The 25,370-nt window shown below is 35.3% G+C and overlaps 1 protein-coding gene across 7 annotated transcripts in view; it reads left to right on the top strand.

Moving 5' to 3' along the window:
- CSRNP3 (cysteine and serine rich nuclear protein 3) overlaps window positions 1-25,370 on the top strand; it is a gene marked incomplete at its 5' end in the record, with an annotated part of 250,330 nt that overhangs the window by 91,839 nt on the left and 133,121 nt on the right. For 3 of the 7 annotated variants that reach the window (XM_082395314.1, XM_082395312.1, XM_082395313.1), the window contains one exon: window positions 8,514-8,602. The exons of 3 other annotated variants lie outside the window; for them this stretch is intronic. Of the gene's footprint in view, window positions 1-9; window positions 5,617-8,513; window positions 8,603-25,370 lie in introns of those variants that run through there. One more of the 7 variants, XM_082395307.1, reaches the window with a different exon arrangement.

Genomic DNA, 25,370 nt, shown 5'->3' with positions numbered 1-25,370 from the left:
GAGCCACGTCCGGCCGTGTGTTTTGGTGTGTCTGTGAACTTATTTGATTTTAGGCAGCCTCTCTGTTAATAGGTGGGGTTGTCCTGTTGTCTTGCTAGTTGTTTGGCCTGGGGCATCCAGCACTGGAGCTTGCTGCCCATTGAGTAGAGCTGGGTCTTAGCGTTGAGACAGATATCTCTGGCAGAGCTCTCACCAGTTGATATTACATGGGGCTGGGAGGTCTCTGGTGGTCCAATGTCCTGAACTCGGCTCTCCCACCTCAGAGTCTCAGGCCTGACACTAAGCTGGAGCACCAAGACCCTGTCAGCCACACGGCTCAGAAGAAAAGGGAGAAAAAAAAAATTAAAAATAAAATAATAGGACTTCCCTGGTGGTGCAATGGTTGAGAATCTGCCTGCTAATGCAGGGGACATGGGTTTGAGCCCTGGTTTGGGAAGATCCCACATGCCGCTGAGCAACTAGGCCCGTGAGCCACAACTACTAAGCCTGCGCATCTGGAGCCTGTGCTCCGCAACAAGAGAGGCCACGATAGTGAGAGGCCCGCGCACCGTGATGAAGAGTGGACCCCGCTTGCCGCAACTAGAGAAAGCCCTCACACAGAAACAAAGACCCAACACAGCCAAAAATAAATAAATAAATAAATTAATTAATTAATTTTAAAAAGGAAAACTTAAAAATAATAATAATAATAAATTAAATAATTAAATTAAAAAATTTTTAATTATTAAATTTAAAAAATTAAAAAGTAATAAAAAAAGAAAAAAAAGAGAGCAACAAAACCAATAAACAAATCCACCAATGATAGTAAGTACTAAAAACTATACTAAGATAAACATAAAAATCAGATACAAGTCAGTCACAGACAGGAAACTCCAAGTCTACAGTTGCTCCTGAAGTCCACTGCCTCAATTTTGGGTTGATTCGTTGTCTATTCATTTATTCCACAGATGCAGGGTACATGAAGTTGACTGTGGAGATTTAATCCACTGCTCCTGAGGCTGCTGGGAGAGATTTCCCTTTCTCTTCTTTCTTCGAACAGCTCCTGGGGTTCAGCTTTGGGTTCTTTTTTTTAATTATTATTAATTAATTAATTAATTAATTAATTAATTTTTGGCTGTGTTGGGTCTTCGTTTCTGTGCGAGGGCTTTCTCTACTTGCGGCAAGCGGGAGCCACTCTTCATCACGGTGCGTGGGCCTCTCACTATCGCGGCCTCTCTTGTTGTGGAGCACACGCTCCAGACACGCAGGCTTAGTAGTTGTGGCTCACGGGCCTAGTTGCTCCACGGCATGTGGGATCTTCCCAGACCAGGGCTGGAACCCATGTCCCCTGCATCGGCAGGCAGATTCTCAACCACTGTGCCACCAGGGAAACCCCAGTTTTGGTTTTGTCCCCACCTCTGCATGTAGGTTGCCCCCAGGCTTCTGTTCCTGCCCAGACAGGACGGGGTTAAAGCAGTGGCTGATTAAGGGGCTCTGGCTCACTCAGGCTGGGGGGAGGGAGGGGTACAGTAGTTATAATTGGAATGTGGGGCGAGCCTGCGGCAGCAGAGGCCAGTGTGACGTTGCAACAGCCTGAGGCACGCCGTGTGTTCTCCTGGGGAAGTTGTCCCTGGATCACTGGACCCTGGCAGTGTCTGGCTGCACAGGATCCTGGGGTCAAGGGTGTGGATAGTGACCTGTGCTTGCACATGGATTCTTGGTGGCTGCAGCAGCAGTGTTAGCGGTTCATGCCCATCTCTGGGGTCCGAGCTGATAGCCATGGCTCACACCCTTCTCTGGAGCTCATTTAGGCAGTGCTCTACCTTCTGTGGGCAGACAGGGAAGGAATCCCCTCTCCTCACACACCACAAAACAATGGTCTCTTGCCTCTTAGGCAGGTCCAGAGTTTTTCCCGGACTCCCTCCCAGCTAGCTGTGGCACACTAGCCCTCTTCAGGCTGTGTTTACACAGCCAACCCCAGTTCTCTCGCTGGGATCTGACCTCTGAAGCCCGAGCCTCAGCTCCCAGGCCCCACCCACACCTGCAGGTGAGCAGACAAACCTCTCAGGCTGGTGAGTGCTGGTTGGCACTGATCCTCTGTGCAGAGATCTCTCCGCTTTGCCCTCTGCACCCCTGTTGCTGCACTCTCCTCCATGGCTCCCCCGCGTCCACCCTCCGTCTCCGCCAGTGAAGGGGCTTCCTAGTGCATGGAAACTTTTCCTCCTTCACAGCTCCCTCCCAGAAGTGCAGGTCCAGTCTCTATTCTTTTGTCTCTGTTTTTTCTTTTTTCTTTTGCCCTACCCAGGTATGTGGGGATTTTCTTGCCTTTCAGGAAGTCTGAGGTCTTCTGCCAGCGTTCACTAGGTGTTCTGTAACAGTTGTTCCACATGTAGATGTATTTTTGATGTATTTGTGGGGAGGAAGGTGATCTCCAAGTCTTACTACTCCGTCATCTTGAAGGTCCCCCCTCTAGCACTATATTCTTGAAGACAAGGAGCAGTCTCTTCCAACCCTGGCTCCAACAGCTCAGATGGTGAAATAGCTCATGTCTTTATGAGGATTGTCTTAGTGTGTCAACTATGTGCCCATTTGTGTTCAGTCTCTGCCCTTCCTCTGAAAATTGCATTTCCTCACTGCCTTGCCTACTGACTTCCCTACAAAATGCAAAATCAGAGTTCATATGCCCATTCAATAGATGAAGAAACTGATATTAAGTAATTTGCCCAAAGTCACAGAAGAAAGATGAAAACATCAAAAGATGTCAACCTCTTTGTTTTTTGGTACTCCAGAGCCTAAACACTTTTTATTACATTGTCATGCCACTAATATTTCTCTCGAACTGCATTGAATCTTCATTTCTCTACTCATATCTGTAAAATATCTTCACTCAGGGTTCAGTCATTATTCACTTTATGGTAAAATCACTTTATTATTAAGTCATCTATCATGAAGTCTATCAATAGATAGACTTCTGTAACAAAATTTCCTCATATGATATCTAGATTTTTTTCTTTTCTTCATCCACACATACTTGACATTAGCCAGTGTGCTCCTTGGTGTTACAAGCAGACCAATTTGGGGTCAGATTAAGTACATAATTATATATACCCCATTTCTGTCTGCCACTACATGCAATATTCCTGAAATGTGGAGAAAGTATATAAACGCATTAAGTAGTAATTAGGTGCTGGGCACTTTCTACAGGGAAATTTTGGTCAGGCTCCTTACATCTTACAGTGGCAGAGAAAAACATATTCTTATGTAACAAATATGTGTTTTTTTCTCATTTCTTTTAAGAGAATGGAAGTTGTCAGGGCAGCGCCAGCAACCCTTCAAGACTTTATTTGGGCATTCCCACCCTGCAGAATAGTAACTGTGTAGTTTCCATGCAGGAAAATCAAAACAATTAAAATAGATACTGTAGACTGCTTCATTAACTGAAAGTCGAGGGAACAAGTGTTGTAAAGATCTTCCTCTTTTATTTCTGACAGTGGATATTGCTTTTTCTTTTTTTAAGTTTAATTTCTATTTTCTGCAGCTGAACATGAAAGTACACTGACTAACACAGTCTGCAATTTAGCTGTGTTCCTAGGACCATCTGTAAGAATTTATACATTTCTTGGGAATCTGATCAATTCTAGCAACAATTCTCTATTTTCCTTGTGAAATTAAGGAGCCCTGCAATCAATCTTATATTTAAAAGTTGGTTTCTGCTTGAAAAAAAATGTGGACCCAATGTCCAAAAACTATTCTGTTCTTCAAAATTGGTTTCCTTGAATAATTCCCTTTTATGCAGACACACATGCATTTTTATGTGATGTCATAAATATCATATCACAGAATTTAATGTAAGGAAGATTAGTTCCTTCTCTCCTATTTATTTATTTAGTCATTTATTTATATCATTATAGACTCACAGATATTCATTTTATTCTTTGGGTTATAATCTAATACTGTCATTAATTTTTATTGCTTAAATTATTCCAACTTTGACCATAGAGAGTTCTTTCAGGTCAGTCCTTCTGTCCTTCTCACATGACATAGACTTCTCATGTGCCTATCCTTTTTTCTTTCCCTTTCTTACTTTTCATCACTGTAAGATGATTCAGATTCATCTTGTATTTACCCTGCCCCAATCCTAGAATTAGCCATTTCTCAAAGAGTTAGGTTTTTAACATGAGTCATTGGGTAAATTGTGGTGTCATTTACTAAAATGGGTAAGACTGGAGTAAGAGGAGGAAGCCTGGGATATGTTATCTTTTTCTTTCTCTCTTTCTCTCTCTTTCTTTCTTTCTTTCTTTCTTTCTCTTCCTTCCTTCCTTCCATTTTTTTATTATTTTTTGACATGTTAAAATTTGAAAAGCCTGTTAGCCATTTAAGTGGAGCTGTAGATTAGAGTAGGCAGTGTGTATAAAAATCTAAAATTCCAAGAAGAGGTTCAGGCTACATATCTAAATTTAAGAATCACAAATAAATGGTGGTATTTAAAGACATAGGACCAGATCTGCTTTCTTAGGAAAGAGTCAGATAGAAAACTCTCAGACCTCAATCCATGAGAGGATTTAGAGTTTAGGAAGAATGGAAGAAATCAGGCAGGAAGGTTGAGAAAGGGCAGCAAATGAGGTAGGAGAAAACCCTACTCTGTGCATGGTATCTTGCAAGCCAGGTAATATAGCTCACCAGCTCAAGACTGAACTGAAAATAGCTCAAGACTGAACTGAAAATCTGAGTCAAACTCTCTTGAGATATTGAAGATAAGGACTGAAAATTTACCATTGGATTTGGTAATATTCAAATTCACTGATGATCTTGATAAATGCTATTTCGGTGGAACTGTGAAAATGAAGTCTAATTTTGGGGAGTTCAATATAGAATTACATCTGAGAAATAGAGAATACCTTCTTTTGGGAAGTTGCTACAAAATGGAGTGGAGAAATAAGTGATAGTGAGATGGGGAACTGATAGAAAGGGAATTTATTTTTAAGTTTGGAGATATTACAACATATTTGCAGACAAAGGGAATAATAGAGTGAAATAGGGGGGAAATGATGATGCAGAAGAAAGAGGGGATCGTTAAAGTAGCAAAGATGTAGAATTGGTGAGAGGAAATTATAATCCAAAACTTAAGAGAAGGAGATGACCTTAGGTGGGAGAAAGAACAGTTTCTCCATCATAACAGGATTGAAGGCTGACTATATGGGTACAAGTATCAAGAGTACATGGAATATAGTACGAAGAAGGAAAGAAGTTCCAGGCCTTGGAGTTCTTTCAATTTTCTTAGAAGCAATATCATAAACTGAGATGGAAAAGATGGGAAGAAATGTTGGACAGTTGAAAAGAAGTAAAGGTGCCTTTTCATGGTATCACAGAGTTGAGTTATGAATTAATAAGGGAAATGTGATATTAGATTGTCAGGCACGACTACTGGGGACCCACTTGCAATAGCCTACATTTTCTCTAGTCATTATCGTCCATTCAGCTACTAGAGGCAGGTTCATAGTAGAAGAGAGCTGAGTTTAACTAGCTGATTTTTTTTTTTTTTTGTCACATTGATTTGAGGAAGAGAGAAAAAGTCCTTCATGGTGAGTGTATATGCAAGGAAGAGAATACAATGATGAATAACGGACCCTAAATTCAGTAAGTGGGGAAATGTGAACATGAGTGGGACAACAGAAAAATGTGTAGAGGTCAAGAAAATTTTGTTGATGAAGTGTACGGTTTATTGGAGACTTTTCGTCACAAAGATTCTTTAAAGCTTCCCCATACCCTACTGATACATTGCTCTTGCAATGGTAGAATCTGAAACATCTTTTCAATCTCTTTTATGATAATCTGTCTAGTCAGGTTTGCACCTTTTCTTGGGTCAGTCTTGCTAATTTACAGTTTTCTGGGAAATTATCTACTCCTTTAGGTTTTTCAAATTTTTACCTAAATTTTCACCCAAATTTTCTTCTAGTTCTTGCAAATTCCTAGTAATTATAGTTATGTCTTTTCCCATGTCTTTAAATAGAGATCTATCTCAACTATTTCAGAGAATTGTTTGCACACTTTGGAGCACAGCTGATTGAGTGGAAGAATCCCATGGTGACCACCTGATATATAAATAGCCTAACTAGGACTGATTTAATTTCTTTTGATAACTCTTGTCCCCACTTTTACTGAAATAGAATGACTAAGCGCTATCATCATTTTAGAAACTTTTTTGGTCATGTGATACTCTTCATTATAGTTCAACACATATTAGGAAAAAATGGAAATTAATTATTTTGTTGTTTGTTAAACAGTGGATTAAGGGCTGCATATATTTTGATAACTGCACTTTATCAGGTGTATGAAGGTACAGAATTGAAGCGGTATTGTTACTTAAGAAATCATTCTAAATAGAATCAATGTGATTGTCAGTGGCGTTTTATTCTCTTAAAAAAAAATAGGGCCAAATTGTGCATGGCAGATTGGTCTTTCCTGCTAGATTCCTTTGCCCTAGGCCCTTTGCTTCTGTCAGGAAGTTGTCCTTCAGAGTGAAAGATGCTTTTGCTGGTTGCAGGCATATTAATTATGCAATACTGTATTTTGAGATGCAATTGCAAATATAACTAAACTATTGCCCTGAACTTACAAGTCATATTATCGCCTTAGAAAACCTGAACAGCTAATTCACATTTCTTCATTTGTGTTCATAGACTATTTCCTTTTGACATACTGAAACTGTGAGATGAAGCAGGCTTCCAGACTTGCAGAAGTGATCAGCTTGGGGGTCTCAAACTCCGTGATCCTTGGAGGAACAAGTTTATTCTCAAAATCCCCACATTTGCAAGAAAGTTATTTTTTTAGAGATGGCAACAGTTAAGAATGTTTTAAACAAGTTATATTTCATTATATCTAACCACTGAATCATCCACTATAAACAACACAAGCTGATCTTATAGCTCAGTCAAGGCCACCACTGAGATGTGAACTTCAATGACCTCAGTCAAGTCTAGCATGGCTATTGATTAAAACATGCCAGCAAGAGCTTTGTGCCTCATTGACCTGCTAAAGGTGCCCTTTAGAGAAAATGTTGACAAACACAGGAGAGAGCCTTGACCCTCACTTGCCACTCTGAATGGCTGCTGGGATTTGTAAGTTGATTTGCAGTAATGTACATGGGCAACCGGCAAGCCACAGGGCTTGGAACTAGGAGAGGTGGTGTTCACCTTTCCCTCCAGCCCTGTGACATTGCAGAAGTTTCTAAAAGTGAAAACTGGTTCTCAGGGTATTTCTCAATTGAACCCCAGGTATCAGTAAAGACCAGATACAAACCATAAGTATTAGGTGCACGTTTTAAAATGATAATATAGGTTTATGTCAATTTTGTTTTTCACAGAACTCATAATCAGAAACTGAGGCTCTTTAGATGAGCACAACAAAAGATTTGTGAGGACAAATGATGTTGCATTTACATTAGTATACATATCCCAAGTCTTCCATAAATGTCACCCTCCTTGAATATTTTTCATAGTACCTGAGATAGTTATATGTGTCCACAAATCAGTCCCAGATGTCACTTGTCACTGCTAAGGCCACCCATGGGACTGCAATCCCACTCAAATAGTGGTGTTGTGAGTACTGCAAGTATTCTAGTTTGTTCTAAAGCCAAGTAACCGTGAGTATCCGTGTAGATACACGTAAAGTTTAAATGGAGAAAGAAGCTCCTGGAGACACAATTGTCCTGAGACAATTTTTTTCTTAAGGAGTTTTGATGTTTTAAGCTTGTTGAATGACATCAGCATAAGTTGTTCGCTCAGTCTATTTCTTCATTCAATAACCCATTTATAGTATTTCTACATTAGCTATTGTTATTGGCTACGATCAGTAATAGTTCATTTCTGGCTATTGTGGAAACACAATAAATGAACCACACTTCACAAGTTTCTCTACATCATGTTTAAGGAAAATTTTACACTTGTATATGGACATAATGATTTATCTTAACGTATTAGAATGGAAAGATTATTAATCTTTAGGAAAAGTAATTATATATATTTTAGTCTGGGGAAATAAAAGCATGTAATTACTGCCAGGATTTTATCATCTCTTTAAAGTATTGCACTAATCATAATAAATATTCATTGTGATTTTCATCAACTATCTAGCTACAGTATTTTGGTTGATTTTCCTGTTTATTTTTGTGTCTTGACGATACGAATCTCCTGGAGACTAGAAAGTTATTTAAATCTAGTGTAATGCTGATTGATAAGATAAAATGCCTTTAATTTCTTATCCATAGTAGCAGTTGTTGATTGAATAACAGGTAAATAAATGAATGAACATGTATGAATGATTAGAAATTTACTACATTTTTCTAAGATGGATATTCTTTCTGCACTAATTTATATACAGTACGATCATTCAGTTCTAAATTTAATGCCTTATTTATATTCCAAGATTCCTATTGATTTTCCTCTGTGTCACATTATATTTACACCCTGTCGTCAGCTTTACTCTTTGAAAATATAACCTTATGTAACATATTGAAACATATTTTCTTTTCTAAGGAAAAAATAAGGAGATATCAACAGACTGAAAAGATGTTTTCAGAGGCATAGATTCTTCAGGAAGATACTGGCGTTCATAAGATCTCAAGGTTAGCATACATTATTATTTTCATGCTTTTACAGATCTGAGATATAACTGTGTCACTGCTCTGTGTTGTTATTGCTAATGTGTAATTGGATAATAAGGAAAAATGCTCTTATATAAAATACATATTTTTTAAAAGATCTTTTCAAAATTTTTAGAAATTCGTTTATACCAGAAATGTATTATTTCATTCAATTTGGGATGGTTACAAGAAAATATTGTTTTTGTAGAGAATCCATTGGTTATTAAAATTTTCTTCACTTTTTTAAAGGGTAACACTGTTAGCATAAAAATAAATGTTAGGCATTCCTATAAAATTTTATTTTTGATTTCTTAAGGAATGTACACCTATTTAGCAAATTTTTTATTTCTTTTGTATCTTTGGTTACAACATACACACATATATACATATAGTTTAGAAGGATAGCTGATCAGCAATTCTTCTAAAATTCTTAGAATCCCACTCCCCAACTTTCCCAAGTACAGTCAAAGAAATTTTACTCTTGTCGGAAAATGTGACCTCAATAAGATGACAGTTGATATGAATGAGCAAAAGGATATTTGAGGAACTTTTCTAAGTTGTTAGAATCATATGTCTAGAAAAGCAAAGCAAAATAAGCCTACTCTCATTAAACAGCTTTTTATAATAATAAACAAATGTAAAATATTCATTTGGAAGTTTGAGTTACAACGTAGGTGAAAATGGCTCATTCTAATGGAATAGCTTGAGAAAGTGAATGATTTCTGACTTCTTTATATTGTGGGACCCAATATGAAATATTCATGATTTTAAATGAAATGTATTAATGATTCTTATTTATTTATTTGTATTGTTTTGTGTGTTTATTTATTTATCTTTATTGACATAACATTGGTTTATAACATTATGTAAGATGCATGTGTACAACATTATATTTCTGCTTCTGTATACAAACAGCATGCTCACCATAAAAAATTTAGTTTCTGTCTGTTACCACAGAGTTGACCTCCCTTACCCATTCCCCACCCTTCCACCGCCTCCCAGCCCCTTCCTCTCTGGTAACCACTACTCTGTTCTCTGTAATGACCTTTTTATTTTTATTGCCTTGGTCAGGCTTGTCTTCAATATCTACTTGTTTTCCTCACTCATCCAAGGATATATTCATTCAAAATTTATTTAGGACTTACCATATGCAAGACAATGGCTGAGTGCTGCTTTGGTTGTTTCAAAATGAATAAGATATGGTTCTTGTTCTCGAGAATTGCCGAACCAATATGTTACTCGGAAATTAATTTTATTATTAACGCAAACAACACATAATTAAAAAGACAGGCTAGATTTAAAAGGGCATGTAATGAATTCTAAAGCACAATGGGAATTAGTTGGGGATTATTCATATTTTCACATTATGGCTTTTATTAGCCTACAATACTGAGAGTTAATACCAATGGGAATGATGCTCCGTTACAACCCACACTCAAGTGACCTTTTATTAAAGTAGCTCTTCAAGTACACCACAAGTAAGTAATATGAGATTCTAAGAAAGAAAAGTCTCTTTTTTGCCACAACTGCAAATTTAATGTTGTAGAAAATAGTTATGCAAACACATGAAAAGAACAAAGGTGAGCATTGCCTGCTTGGTTTTTCTTATTCCTGTACAGGCAACTTTATTAAGCTCACCAGAGAATTAAATCATTTCCCCAATGACCTAGAAAGGCAAGTAGATTTGCAATGCTTGTAATGTAGGTTTGAATGTTATAAACCCCTAAGGAATCCATATGCAAATAGCTGGATAAGTAAAGAGATTTGCAATGGAGTGGGAGTCCAAACTCTGTTGGAAATAGAATCCCATAGCACTCTGCTTCTCACAAAAAGCTTTTAGAAAGGTCATGTCTTAAGAAGTTAAAGGAAGTCAAGCAATTAAAAATAGTAAACATCGTTTTGAAAAGTCGGTGAAGACACCCCTTTCTTAATTATTCCATTAGAGTGGTTAAATTAATTTATATAAGAACTACAATCATTCAACAAATATTTATCAATTGCCTGCTATGTGCATGGGGGCAACAGCAGTGAATAAAATACACCAATATCCTTGCCTTAGTGGAATTACATTCTAAAGGGTGGAAATATATAACCAATAAAAAACAAAGTTAATTATATGTTACATTAGATAGTGATGGTGCTATGGAGAAAAAGAAAACAGGTAAAGAACATAGAATGTAAGGAGGAGTAGAATTTTTAAAGAGCCTAATAACCTAGTACTACATGATTTGTACAAAGGAGATAGATGTCACTTTTCCCCACATCGTGCCAACTAAAAGCAAGTATAGTGAAGTATAGCATCTGACGGTAAGTTTTCTAAATCATCATTTGCTAAGGTAAATATTTTAATGTACGTAAAATAACTAGTATCTCAGTTTTGCTGGAAAGAAAAGACTTTTTAAAATGATAATACATTTACTACATGTACATGAAATACTGTCAAAGTGTTTGCAATAAAGAAATATACAACTGAACGTGGATTCATCCATTCACTTACTAAAGGATAAAGACTATAACTATCCATCTGTGTATGGGGGAAAATCAATCCATTTTTTAGAATTGAATAAATATTATAAACCTAATAGTTAAAGATCTCTTATGACAATACATATAGATGATTCATGGTGCTAGAAGACTCTATATAATTTTTCTTTTTTTTAAAGAGTAACACTTTTTAAAAAAATTTTTATTTATTTATTTATTTATTTATTTATTTATTTTTAGCTGTGTTGGGTCTTCGTTTCTGTGCGAGGTCTTTCTCTAGTTGCGGCGAGTGGGGCCACTCTTCATCGCGGTGCACGGGCCTCTCACTGTTGTGGCCTCTCTTGTTGCGGAGCACAAGCTCCAGATGCGCAGGCTCAGTAGTTGTGACTCACGGGCCTAGTTGCTCCACGGCATGTGGGATCTTCCCAGACCAGGGCTCGAACCCGTGTCCCCTGCATTGGCAGGCAGATTCTCAACCACTGCGCCACCAGGGAAGCCCAATTTTTTTATTGTTCTATCATCAGTCTTATTATCATTTTAGGAGAGTACTGGGTACTGGGATTGAAGACAGAAGGAAATTATTTAAACACCACCTCATTCACATAGTACACTAATTTTTTAAAAGACATATGTGTTTCATTGTACATTTGATTTATTAGAAGAAGTGTAGAGATTTGGAAATTAAAATAAATCAGTCTATTTGTGATCTTCAACAAATGAGTCATCAGGTTTCTTTTGATGGTAATCTGGTTAATTTTCCTGTGAAACATTAAGTGCTGAGCACAAGATTCTGGAGTTGTTTACAGACCAGATAACCCTGCCCATTTTTTGGAGTCTGCACTATAGATGAACCCATCACATAAATTGACATTATCTTAAAAGCCATTCAGTCTTGACTTTACTGGATAAAATTGAAAAGTTTAGCCAACTTGGGGTGCAGAAAAGTAGTTAAATCAGTTTTTTCGTTGTTAATAAGTCAATGTGAAAGGAATATCCAGCCATCCAAAAGAACAAAATTTAGATTAAGAGGTTTCAAAACCTATTAAGTATTATAATTCCTTTAATCTTCCAAAACACAGGTATTATAAATAGTATTATCATCTAAAGGAAATAAATGTCCAGTACTGAAGTAGTAAAAGAAGTACAAAGTAAAGGTCACGATTGTTTAGAAGACCTATCTTAATTAAACCAAGGCAGTGGGTATATATAACATGCTGTATTGTAGACAGAAAAGATGGTCAGCTCTGTGAAGCTGACCAAATAGAGGCAACCAGCACAACAGTATTGTTTGTTTTGGGAAAACCAAAAGAAAAGAAAAAATAAGAGTTGCGGAGGACTAGTGGAAGATTATGGGAAAAACAAAGACTTCTTATGTAATGTCACTGTGTCAGAGATAGATTCCTCCCAAACCAACATTAATCTTTGCTAGATTCATCTAGAGATTTTGAAAGAAAGAACTAGAAACTCTCATTTAAGGGTAACTAAAACATGACTTTTCAAAAGCAAGTAGAAAATAGCAAATACTTTCCCTTAAATTCGCTCACTTTCATCTTCTGTATATGTGCTTTACAAAAGTTAAACCCAGGAATATTTTGCAGATTTGTACCACAAATCCAGTTCCCCATGGACTCTTCCAGATAATGACTCTTGCATCCTCTCACAAACCACCACACACAAATATACATCTTTGAATCTCACATCACCTGGCATGCCCATGTTCTGGGTTGTTCCTCCCTCTCCACCTTTCTTCAGTGGTTCTCCAAATGACTTCCTACCATTCTCCTTTTCCATCATTCTTATAAATGATCTGTCTAATCCAGGTTTCTCAACCTCAGCACTACTGACACTTTGATGGCATAATTTTTTGTTGAGGGGCTGTCCTGTGCACTGTAGGATGTTTAGCGGCCTCCCGGGCAGTAGTCGCCAGTAGTACTCCACCCTGCAAGTTGTGAAAACCTAAAATGTCTCCAGACATTGCCCAATGTCCCTTTGGGACAAAATTATCTCCAGATGAGAACCACTGATCAAATCCTAACCGTCACAACCTCAATAAGCATCCACTCCGTATCAACAACCTCCCAACCACCTACAGCATCTTGTTCTCCATCAAAACTCAACTGAGACACTTTAAATTCCAGCCCCCTTTGTTAAAGTGAAAACTCACTTCTGACCATCTGTATATGTTTTTAGTTCCCTTTTATTTGCTTACACCTGGCCTTGTATCTAAAATGTGTCTAACGGAAAAATGAGTGAGTATAGAATAAGTGAGAAAATTAGGGAAAAGGAAAAATAAGGTAAAAACATAAGATTGTCAGGAGTTGCAAATGAATAAACCCTTTTCCTCTCACTTTTTTTTTTCTTGAATTCATGGATATTTCCATGTTCCCCAAGTCTTACTTGGAATTTGGCTTGGACACCGACAGCTCACCCTCCACATTTCTTAGCCTGTCCTTTTTACACTGTACATGCAAACCTGAATCCATAGGGGAAATCTCTTTTCTTACATACAGGCACATGAGTGCTACAGGAGCAAATTATACCACTCTGCAGATAGATGGTTTTCTAATCTGAGTCAGCCCCTAAGTAGCATTCACTAATCCTTTCACTCTGACTGTGGTCAACCACCATTTCAAAACCATATCACCCCACCCAAGCCATACAATCTCTCCCCTTCACTCTCAGTGCACCTGCTGTTTTGACAAGAAAATTAAGGTCATTGTGCGGAAACTACTTGTGCATCCTTGCAATTCCCTCCAGCACCAAACAGCAACATCTATCACCATTCTTTCTTTCCTCCAATCTTAAGGGGTCAGGAGTCCTTCCTGCTATTCAAGGCAAAGCGTGGATTTGATTTTATTCCCTATCACTGGTGCTGAGGCTTTTGCCATTAATTTCCCTTATGTCCTTTATCTTCAACTTTTTCTTCTTTGCTGGCCCTTTTTCTTCAACCTGTACATGCTCTTCAAACTTCTATCCAAAAAAGTAAATCAACAAATAAAAGCAAACTGACCTCTCCCTTCACTAGATTTCACTTGCTGCTACCATCCAATTTCTCTACTCCCCAGCTCATTCAAACTCTCCATAGCTGCGGTTATCTCCAACTTCCAAGGTTCAGTCACTCCTCAGCACAGTACGATCTGATTTCTAACCCCATTTAACAGAGCATGCTCTCTCTAAAGGCTCAGATGACCTGCAGTCCTTATCTTGACTGGTTCTCTCAGGGGTATTTGACACTGTTAACTTCATTTTTCTTCTTTCACTCCCTGGGCTGCTGTGACACCCCTCCCTCTTGGTTTGCCTCATACCTTGGAGACCCTTTTATAAAGTCCCCTTTCACAGGCTCTTCTTTCTCTGTTCTTTCACAAAGTCAGGAATCACAACTCAAATACCAATAGGCAACCATAGGTGATATAAATGAGTGAAGTCAGCTCACTGAAAACAAGAAACACTGCGAGGGCCAAACAACTTGCCCATGAAAGGTCCTGATATTTCACTCTTGCTCACATGATAGTGTTCCCTAGAGACCCACCCTTAGCTTACTGCTCTTCCACCCTCCTGGCTCTCCCTGATCAAGCAAAGCCACTCTTAAGACTTTATGAATGACATAGGCGGCAGTGACTCCAACCCTGTTCTTTGATTAAACTACAGAATTGCACATTACACACACACGTCTACAGGATATCAATGCCTAGTAAGGACAGACACAAAACCAAATCATCAGAGCAATGGAAATACAAAGTCCCAAAACAGACACTATATACATGTGATCATAACATGCAACAAAGAAATAATTATCAGTCAATGGGGGAGGCCTTCCAATGAAAGGCTGTTAACAACCCCAAGTACACATAATTAATTCGTGTCTGATAAAGAAGGCATTTTGAATGGGGAGAAGCAGGGAAGGACAATGGCTTACTTAGAAGAAGGTACTAGAACAATTCTTTAACTACGTGGGGAAAGATAAGGTGAGATCTATACATCATACTATATTGAAGTAAACTGCAGATAAAGATTTAAAATATTTTCAAAGATTTAAAATTACTTTAAATATTTTCAAATGTTTAAATTATTATTGAACATTCAGTAAATTCAATAGCTCACAGGTATTTATGTGCCTTGGGTTTAGGAAAGCACTTAAGCAATGCAAGAAAGCAAAAGAAAGGTGAAAAATCATTTATTCATTTTTATATTTACAAACAATAAAATTTACTCTTCTTGGTGTACAGTTTCATGAGATTTGACAATTGCGTAGAGTCATGTAACCTTCACCACAATCAAGATACAGAACAGTTTCATCACCCCCAAAATTCCCTTGAGGTGCCCCTTGTAGGCTCCTCCCCACCCTAATCCCTGGCAACTGATCTGTTTTAGGTCACTATAGTTTTGCCTTTTCCAGAATGTCATATCAATGGAAACATACAGAATGTAATCTTTTGCATCTGGCCTCTTTCCCTTAATTATAATACATTTGAGATAGATTTATGTTGTTGCATATTTCAATAGTTTTTTCCTTATTATTACTAAGTAGTATTCCATTGTATAGATGTATCACAGTTTGTTTATCCATTAAAGGACATTTGGGTTGTTTAGATTTTGATGTTTTGAATAAAGCCGCTATAAGGATCCAAGTAGAATTTTTTGTGAGAAGCTAAGTTTTCGTTTATCATGGGTAACAGCTCTGGTGGGATTGTGTGTCACATGTTAAGTTTATAACTTTCTAAGACACTACAAAAACGTATTCCAAAATGGCTTATATCATCTTGCATTTCCATCAGTAATGTATGAACATTCACACTGCTCCACACATTTACCAGTATTTGGTATTGCCAGTTTTTATTTAATTTATTTTATTCTAGCCATTCTAATTGTTGTGGTTTTTAATTTGTATGTCCTTAGTAAATAATAATATTGAGCATTTTTACTTGTGCTTATTCACCATCTATATACATATATACTTTTGTGAAGTGTTTGTTCAAATATTTTGTCCAATTTTTTAAAAAGTCTTAATTATTTAGAGCAGTTTTAGGTTCACAGCAAAATTGAGAGGAAGGTACAGAGATTTTCCATATATTCCCCACCCCATACACATGCATAGCTTCCCCCATTATCAACATCCTTCACCAGAGTGGTAGCTTTGTTATAACTGATGAACCTACATTGACACATCGCCCAAAGTCCACGGTTTACATTTGGTTTCATTCTTGGTGTTGTGCATTGTATGGGTTTGGGTAAATGTATAACGACATGTATCCATCACTGTAGTATAATACAGAATATTTTCACTACCCTCCGAGTCCTTTGTGCTCCACCTATTTATCTTTCCTTCCCACCCTCAATCCCTGGCAACCACTGATCTTTTACTGTCTGCATCTTTTTTGCCTTTTCCAGAATGTCATATACTTGGAAGAGTATAGTACATAGCCTTCTCAGGTTGTCTTCTTTCACTTGATAATATGCATTTAAGTTTCCTCCCTGTCTTTTTTGTGGCTGAAAAGCCACATTTATTTTTAGCACTAAAAAATATTCCATTGTCTGGATGTACCACACTTTTTTATCCATTCACCTACTAAAGGATATCTAAGTTTTGGTAATTATGAATAAAGCTCCTAGAAACATTCAGTTGCAGATTTTTTCATGGATGTAAGTTTCCAACCCCTTTGGGTAAATAACTGTTAAGTCATATGGTAAGAGTATGTTTAGCTTTGTAAGAAACTGCCAAACTGTCTTCCAAAGTGCCTGTACCATTCTGCATTCCCAGGAGCAATGAAGAGTTCCTATTGCTCCACATCCTTGCCAGCATTTGGTATTGTCAGTGTTTTGGATTTTGACCATTCTAATAGGTGTATAGTGGTATCTCATTTTTAAAATTTGCATTTTCCTGATGATACATGATGTGGAACATCTTTTCATATGCTATTTGCCATCTGTATATCTTTGGTGAGGTGTCCGTTCAGGTCTTTGCCCCATTTTTTAATCTTTTTTTTTCTTATTGTTGAGTTTTAAGAGTTCTTTGTATATATATATATATATATATATATAATTTTTTTTGGCCTAATTTTTTTTTATTGAGTTGTTTTTTATTGTTTAGTTTTGAGAGTTCTTTATAAATATTCTGGATAAAATTCCTTTGGGAGATGTGGAATTTGCAAATATTTTCTCCTTTTGTGGCTCGTTTTTTGTATTCTTGACTTTTTTCTTTCACAGAGTAAGAGTTTTTAACTTTGATGAAGTCATATTTATGAATTTTTTTCTTTTATGAATTAGGATTTTGGTGTTGTATCTAAGAGCTCTTTGCCTATCCCAAGGTCATAAAGATTTCACCTATTTTTCTTCTAAATATTTTATAATTTCATGTTTTACATTTAGGTATACGAACAGTTTTGAGTAAATTTTTGTATAAGGTAAGAGACTGAGGTTCAATATTTTGCATACAGACATCCAACTGTTTCATCACTATTTTTCTTGAAGACTCTCTCTTCTTTAAATTGCCTCTGCACTTTTGTCAAAAATCAATCATATTTGTGTGGATCTATTTCTGGCCTCTCGATTTTGTCCCACTGATGTATGTATTTGTAATTTTCCCCATTATCACAGTCTTGATTCCTGTAGCTCTGTAGTAAGTCTTGAGATCAGATAGTGTGTGCCCTCTTCTTTTTTCAAAATTGCTCTGTCCTATGCATTTTAAAATCAGCTTGTCAATATCTAAAAAAAAAAAAAATTCTTCTGGGGTTTTGATTGGAAATCATTGACATATATTTTTTAAATGCTCCAAATTAAACTTAAATTAAAAAATCTTGAAAAATATTCATTGTATATATAAGATACAGTCAATATTATTAAAATATGGAGAGTTGTTAGATATCATTAAGAAAATATAAACCTCATTAAGATAATTAGCAAGGCCTTGTGGGAACTTTTTACAAAAGATGTTCTGGTCAGCTCTAAATTTAAAAAATAATGTTAAAATAACAAGTAATCTAAAACATTTGATGTGTAATGGTCATATAAACATATAAAACTTTGGGAAATAATATAGCATACTGACAGAGAGCATCATTTTAAGGTCAGACTGAACTTTGAGTTCATTCTTTACTTATCTGTGAGGATTTAAGCAAATTTTCTAATGTTCAGATACTCTATCAATTAAGTAGAAGAAGATAAAGTCTGGTACATTGTAAACACAAAAGTGGATTATTATTGGTGAAGATGTGGAGAAATGAACTGTATCATACTGCAAAGGTGGACAAGTAAATTGGTTCAACTTTTCTCGAAGGCCATTTGCCATTATGTATCAAATAATCGTACTCCTTACATATTCTTAGGAACTCCAAATATTTACAAACCTTAATGAAACAATCAATTATGAACACAAAACTATGTATACAAAGACGTTTATTAAGATAATAATTAGGGACATCCCTGGCGGTCCAGTGGTTAAGACTTCGCCTTCCAATGCAGGGGGTGCAGGTTCAATCCCTGGTTGGGGAGCTAAGATCCCACATGCCTTGTGGCCAAAAAACCAAAACAAGAATCAGAAGCAATATTGTAACAAATTCAATAAAGACTTTAAAAATGGTCCACATCAAAAAAATCTTTAAATATAATATTCAAAATAATGAAAATGGGAAACATCTGCATGTCTGAAAATAATGAAGTAATTAAATAAATTATTAAATATCCATGTAAAGTAATATCCTGAGATGGTTAAAATAAAGGTGTTCCACAGCATGTTTTATTATTAATGGTGACTTATCTGAAATATACCAATAAGTGAAAAAGTAGGCTATAAAACAGCTTTTACAGTATGATGTCATTTATGCTCTTAAATGATGTATATGCATGTAAGAAAGGATGATTATATAAATGCATATGTGTATGGGTGTATGCACATACACGCACGTACGTATAATAGAAGTGATTAGGTCTATGTGGTTGGGTGTAAATTTAATTAATTGCTTTTTTGGTGTTTTTCAGTAGTCTCCAAATTTCCTGAAAATACATCTTATTATTACAAAAATAAGATAATTTAAAATATGGAATATGAAGGGATAGGAAATCATAAACTACATAAAAAAAAAAGCCAACTACTTAAAACATTATTTATTTCATAGATGACAGTGAAGGGTGATTAGCCTTATTATTTAAGGAAATTCACAAATTAATATGAACATCAGTAGGACTCCAATAGCAAAATGGCCTAAATTAATAGAACAGCATGCATAAAAATGAAATATAAGCAGCTGATAAACATATAAAAAACTTTGTCTTTAACAGTACTCAAAGAAATGGGAATAAAGTGTTATAATTTTATGTCTATCAAACCAGCACAGATTTTTTTATTGCATATCTGTTTCATGGACATATACTGTTGACGGAAATACATTAGTAGCAAACTATGTTAAACTTTCATATCCTTATGCTTTCTTATCTTAAACAATAAATTTCCAGACAAAAGCAAATATATCATAGCATTACATATAATTGTTTGAATCATTGAAAATAATAAGCGTGTTCTATAATAGGAGAATTGTTTTAAAATTTGTGGTACATCCAGAAGATATAATATAGACACATCCACTGAAATTTCATTTACAAGAAATTTTAATGACAAGAAAAATACTCATAATATGTTAGATGAGAAAAATAGACATGAAAAAGTGGAGAAAATATAAATTAAATATATAATAGGAGCATTAAAGTAAACCAAAGACAGAGAAATTAAATAAAATATTTTAAATTATTGTATAATAAAGTAAATTTTATAAATAGCATTTGGAAACAGATTTTTTAAAAAAAAGTAGAATGGCAAGTGATTTGTATTTTTAATTTCTAAATGTTCATAGTCTTTTTTCTATTGAGGTATACTTGATGTACAATACTACATAAGTTTCAGGAGTACAACATAGTCATTCACAATTTTTAAAGGTTATTTTCCAATTTTAGTCATTATAAAATATTGGCTATATTCCCTGTACAATATATCCTTGTAGCTTATTTATTTTATGCATAATATATCTATTAATCCCCTACCCCTATATTGCCCTTCCCTCCTTCCCTCTCCCCACTGGTAACCACTAGCTTGCTCTCTATATCTGTGAGTCTATTTCTTTTTTGTTACATTCACTAGTTTTTAAATTTTTTAGATTTTACATATAAGTGATATCTGTCTGATTTATTTCACCTAGCAAATACCCTCCAAGTCCATCCATGTTGTTGTGAATGGCAAAATTTCATTCTTTCTTATGGCTGAAGTAGTATTCCATTGTATATATATACCACACCTTCTTTATACATTCATTTGTTGATGGACACTAAATGTTCATAATTTTCATGTAAATCTTCATTTTTAAAAATTTGCTTATCTCCTATCTGTCTCAAACTTTTTCCTGCTACTGTGTTTACCATCTCATTTAAAAATAGCCAGTCATGTAAGTCAGGATGCTTCTCACTCATCAGTCATTTCCAGAAAACCACGACCAAGTTTGACTAAGTCTTTTCTTCATGCTACTTCTCATCCCCTCCTGAGAGCTACACTGTCACTACCACCGCTTTAATTCTGCTGCTCTTCATCTCTCAGCTGGATAAAATGATAGCCTGTTGATGAGTTTCTCTGATTCCTCTTGTGTCCCTTCAAATCCATTCTCAATACAGCTCCCCGGAGGCTCAATCTAAAACAAATGTCTGACCATGACTTTCATTCACCCTCCTGCATTTCTTCAGCAATGTCCCATACATTGATAAGATTCAAGCCACTTGTCTCAAGTACCTGCTATTTGCATTCTTCTTCAGCATCTTCGCTCACCATGCTCAACCTTGATTCTACGTTTCATCATCCTGAACTCTTATACTCACCCCCTTGGCTCCATACCTTTGTGCCTTGACATAGGCGCTTGTTCTGGTTGGAATGCTCTTCTGTTCATCCTCTCCTCTCTTTTTGTTGCTTCACTAATTCCTCTTTATACTGAAAGGATTAGACCTAGTGACTCCTCAAGTAGAAAAGTTTTTTTCAGAGCTTTTTCCATGTTCTAGCTCCTTATGTTTACTATCAGATTATTAACAGCTTTTTTTCAAATTATCTATTTACGTGTTATCCTCTCCTCAAGACCAGTGAGCTCCGAAGTATAACCTATGGGGTGAACAAGAAGATCTTTTGAGAAGCAAAGTAAAAATATTAGTGTCTCTGTTTCTGCTTGTTACTCATTTCTAATTTCTATGTTTAAGTATTCATATAATTGAGATAATATATTTGTACAATAATACATTGTATTATATATAAATGCATATACATACATATATAGGATTGCAGTGCATGCAGAAACTTTTTTTTGCTGGTGAGAGTGTATGGTTTACCATGCTTGAAGACCATTGCTCTGAAGTTTTGCAAGGGCAAGGAATATGCCTTTTTATCCATATTTTTATCCATATCCTTTTTATCCATATAGGGACTCTCTGTTGAACTTAACTGAAAGTAAGATTTTAACAAACTCTTATCCACATTTATGAAGTTGGTTGTGAAGTGATTAAAAATTTAGATTAAGGTGGAAAATCCTCTCTCTCTTCTTTACTAAACTTGATGTGTATGAGAGTTAGAGGGAATTTGAGAGAGAAAAATAGAAAGCAATAGGGAAAAAAATTCATATTAAAGTAACTTTCATTATTGCATATGGTTTTAAATCATGAGGAAATGAAGTTTTAACAGATGCATGCTTATAGTTTCCCAAAGGTACTTAAAATGCAACATTGTCTTAGACAAAAAGATTTATGAGAATTTATAAAAGGGAGCATAACTTTTCAAAGCTAATGAAATTTTGAGGACAGAGTGTGTTTGTGTATCCCAATTCTACAAGCTCAGAACTTGAAAGTCCTTTAAAAATTCCCTTTTCAAGGAGTTGCCCAGTTTACATATGCACTGGGATATCTACCAATCAGTATTAATACTAATTGATAGAAGGACCAGAAGTCTAAACCTGAGAGAAAAATTCCAGTCAAATGTTTGATTACCTTACAGTGAATGACTCTCCTAATTTTAATAAAATCATAGTTCTAGTTTTCTGTAATTCCAGACAAAGAATATAGGGAAAATGTAAAGGAAAGTCATCTTCCTGGTTTGTATAAGGACAAATGGTACACAAATGAATGAATAAAATATTTACAAGCTGTGTTTTGGTGTTGTTTTCAGGGAAAATTTGAAAGTATATATCTAAATATAACATCAGATGTTGGAAAGGAATTTTTCTCTTCTAATTAGTTTTTAAAAAATCTTTATGAACATGATGAATAAGGAGGACCTCTTGGATTTTTTTTTCTTACAAAATGTTATAGCTCTATGTTTTCCTGCCCCTGCTTCATTTTAAGTAGAGCTGATTCTAATTTAGTTGGTTTTTTAGGTTTTTAACATCAAGCTAAAAATAAACATCTAAAAATTTGTGTTACTCTTGGACAATTCTGTTCCACTCTAAGGCATACATTTCCTGAAACAGTGTTATTTTTATCTCACTCATGATTACCTTTAAGGATCAAAAGAAATGAATATATGGTATGTGGTATTTCTCACATGGCCCCATATATTAAGAAAAAATAAAAACTAACAGATGGAACCTATTTCAGAACACCTAAAAAAATCCCTTAGTTTTAAAGTTCTTTTATTCTCCAAAATGATTTTTCAGAACAGGATAATATGGTATATCTTGAAGACAAACATTTAGGGAATTTTCTTCAACACAGGTTTGATTTCCAGTTGTCAACATCATATAACTAATTTCTTTTACAGCCAGCAGAGATGGTAGCTTCAGCCTTTCTGTTAAATATAAATGGGAAGTGTTGGAAAAATGGCTGCAATTTTATACTTAATTTTATCTCTAGGTATTCTACTTTCTAGATTTCTAAAGCAATAAATACAGCATAAGTAACAGTCAGAAACACAAAAGTGTAATTATAATAACATGAGTGTTTCCAAACTCTCCTTTTAATCAGCATCACCCTTATGTGAGACTGACTGGGAAGCTCATTCTGCTTTGAAATCTACTTTTTGATGCATCCCGTAACAATGCGAATCCCTTATTTAGCCACGTCTACTTGAAAATCAGTAAGGTTAAAGGGCATAACAAAGTGCTAACAGAGGCCAAGCTGCCTCATGCTCACATTATGTGCTCTATGTTGAAACTTCCAGAGGTTTATTGATGCAGTGGGACTAGAAAAATGAGAGCAGAACCAATTTTCTCCCTGGCCTTCACCCTTTCCCACAGACCACAAGATAACCACCGTTATCAAAAGGAAACTAAAATTTTCCTCTTCTGTTTTTTGTCAAACTAAAATAATGGGATTTCTTTTTTCTTCTCAAGGATGTTTCACTAGGTCAAATATAAATCTTAGCAGAATATTGCTTATGTTCAGAACAAGTAGTGTATTTCCTTTTCTTTCCCTCTATTACTGATATATGAATAATGAGTGTTAAAATGAACATATTTAAATGTGAAAGCTTTACACCAAGTTGACAAGAATTTTTAAATTGTATTTATGAATGGGCCAAATATGACTATGTTTTTTATTGTTTTCAACGTGTCTATTATGAAGATTTATGTTGATGAAGTCAATACCACATAAAATGAATCCTAGATCTAGGAGACAATTAATTCTTCTCATAACTGTAAAACTTGAAAAAAAATGTAAAGAAAGAAAATACAGTAAAAATAACGTGTGTGGTGAAATGATCTTATCACAAATTGTATTGGTTTCTTTAGTAAAGAACTATCTATGCTTTAAAAGTAAAGAATTAAAACAAACATATTCCGTTAAGACAAGGGCTGAAAACTGGCAGCCTGAAAACTGAAGATATATATTTTCTGGCTATCAGAATTGGCTTTTTAGAAAATTAAATTTGCTGAATTTCCACTACTTTCCATTTTCTTATTCTGTGCTATTTCACGTATTTTGTTATCTCTCTGGCCCTGAAGTCATCTGGGTTTGTAACCCCAGCTTTAAAAAAAAGTTTTTGCATGATTTTAAAAACATTAGCAAGTGTGCAGAACAGATTCTCTTATTTACTATCAGTAGACATGTAAGTTCTTTACAATGTTTTTTGAGGTTATTAGGCAATATTTACTAAAACATTAATTCCTTTGAATCTTCTATCTCGCTGAATTTATTCTACAGAAACACTCATATAGGTGCGTAAAAGATGTTCACTGATAAATTGATGAAGAGTGAAAGATAGGAAACCTTCCAAATACCTGTCAATAATGTATTAGTTCAATAAATTATAGTAAATATATAATGGAATATTTTATAGCTCTTTAATAAAAGAATGAGGTAGTTCTAATGCACGTGGATATGGAAATATATCAAGTAAATATTATTAAGTAAAAAAAGAGAGTGGCAAAATATTTTTGTGTTTGTGTGAATAATTATCTCATATTATTAAAATGATAATACATGACTATATTGCTAATGTATGCCAAACTGGTAATTGTAGCTATCTTTTATGGGGTGGGATCATGATGGGTTTCTTGTATTTTAAACCCATATTCCTGTAACATTTAAATAATTAGAGCAAGCATACATGACATATAATAAAAAGCTAAACTATAGACATCCAAAACACTGACATTTTCTATAAAAAAATTATCAGTTAAGAAACAATTTTCCTATATTTATACCTTAGGCATAGCTTAAGAACAGTGGTATATAATATGGTCCAGATTGTAAACATTCATTTGATTATGTTTACAAGATTTTTGTTACTTTTTTTCTTATTTAAATGAATAGAATGCATTGTTAGAGATATGGATAAAATTGTTAAAATCTAACTCATTCTTAGGAAGAAGAAAAACAAATATTTAGTACATATTTCTCATAGACTTAAGAAAAGAAGCATATGTGGAGCTTCATGAAAACTTTTATGCTGTGGACCAGGTCTATTCTCAATGCATTAGATATTTCTTCTTTGACTCACATTTTAAAATTCTATAATAACCTGTTTTGGAAGGAAAGAAAAAGCGTATTCCTCCTGCTGTTGAGATGAAAAATTTGTCATCTCTGTCTTAATCATGAACTAGGCAGTGGGTTACAAAATAAACTTGGCAAAATTTAGATGCCCTGTCCTTGTAGACCATTTGGTCTACAAATGGACAGATGATATACGAGATGACCTTCTTGTCATCAAGGATAGGATCAAGAATGAGGCAAGCTTGCATGCAGAAGAAGGAATTTGCGTGCTAGCCTTGGAAAATTTTATGTCTGATCTGATCACAATGACAGGTTTATTGCC

The sequence above is a fragment of the Balaenoptera borealis genome (genome assembly GCF_965194805.1).
Source record: "Balaenoptera borealis genome assembly, chromosome: 6".
In the NCBI taxonomy this organism is placed as follows: Eukaryota; Metazoa; Chordata; class Mammalia; order Artiodactyla; family Balaenopteridae; genus Balaenoptera; species Balaenoptera borealis.
This window is presented reverse-complemented; position numbering and strand designations above follow the sequence as displayed.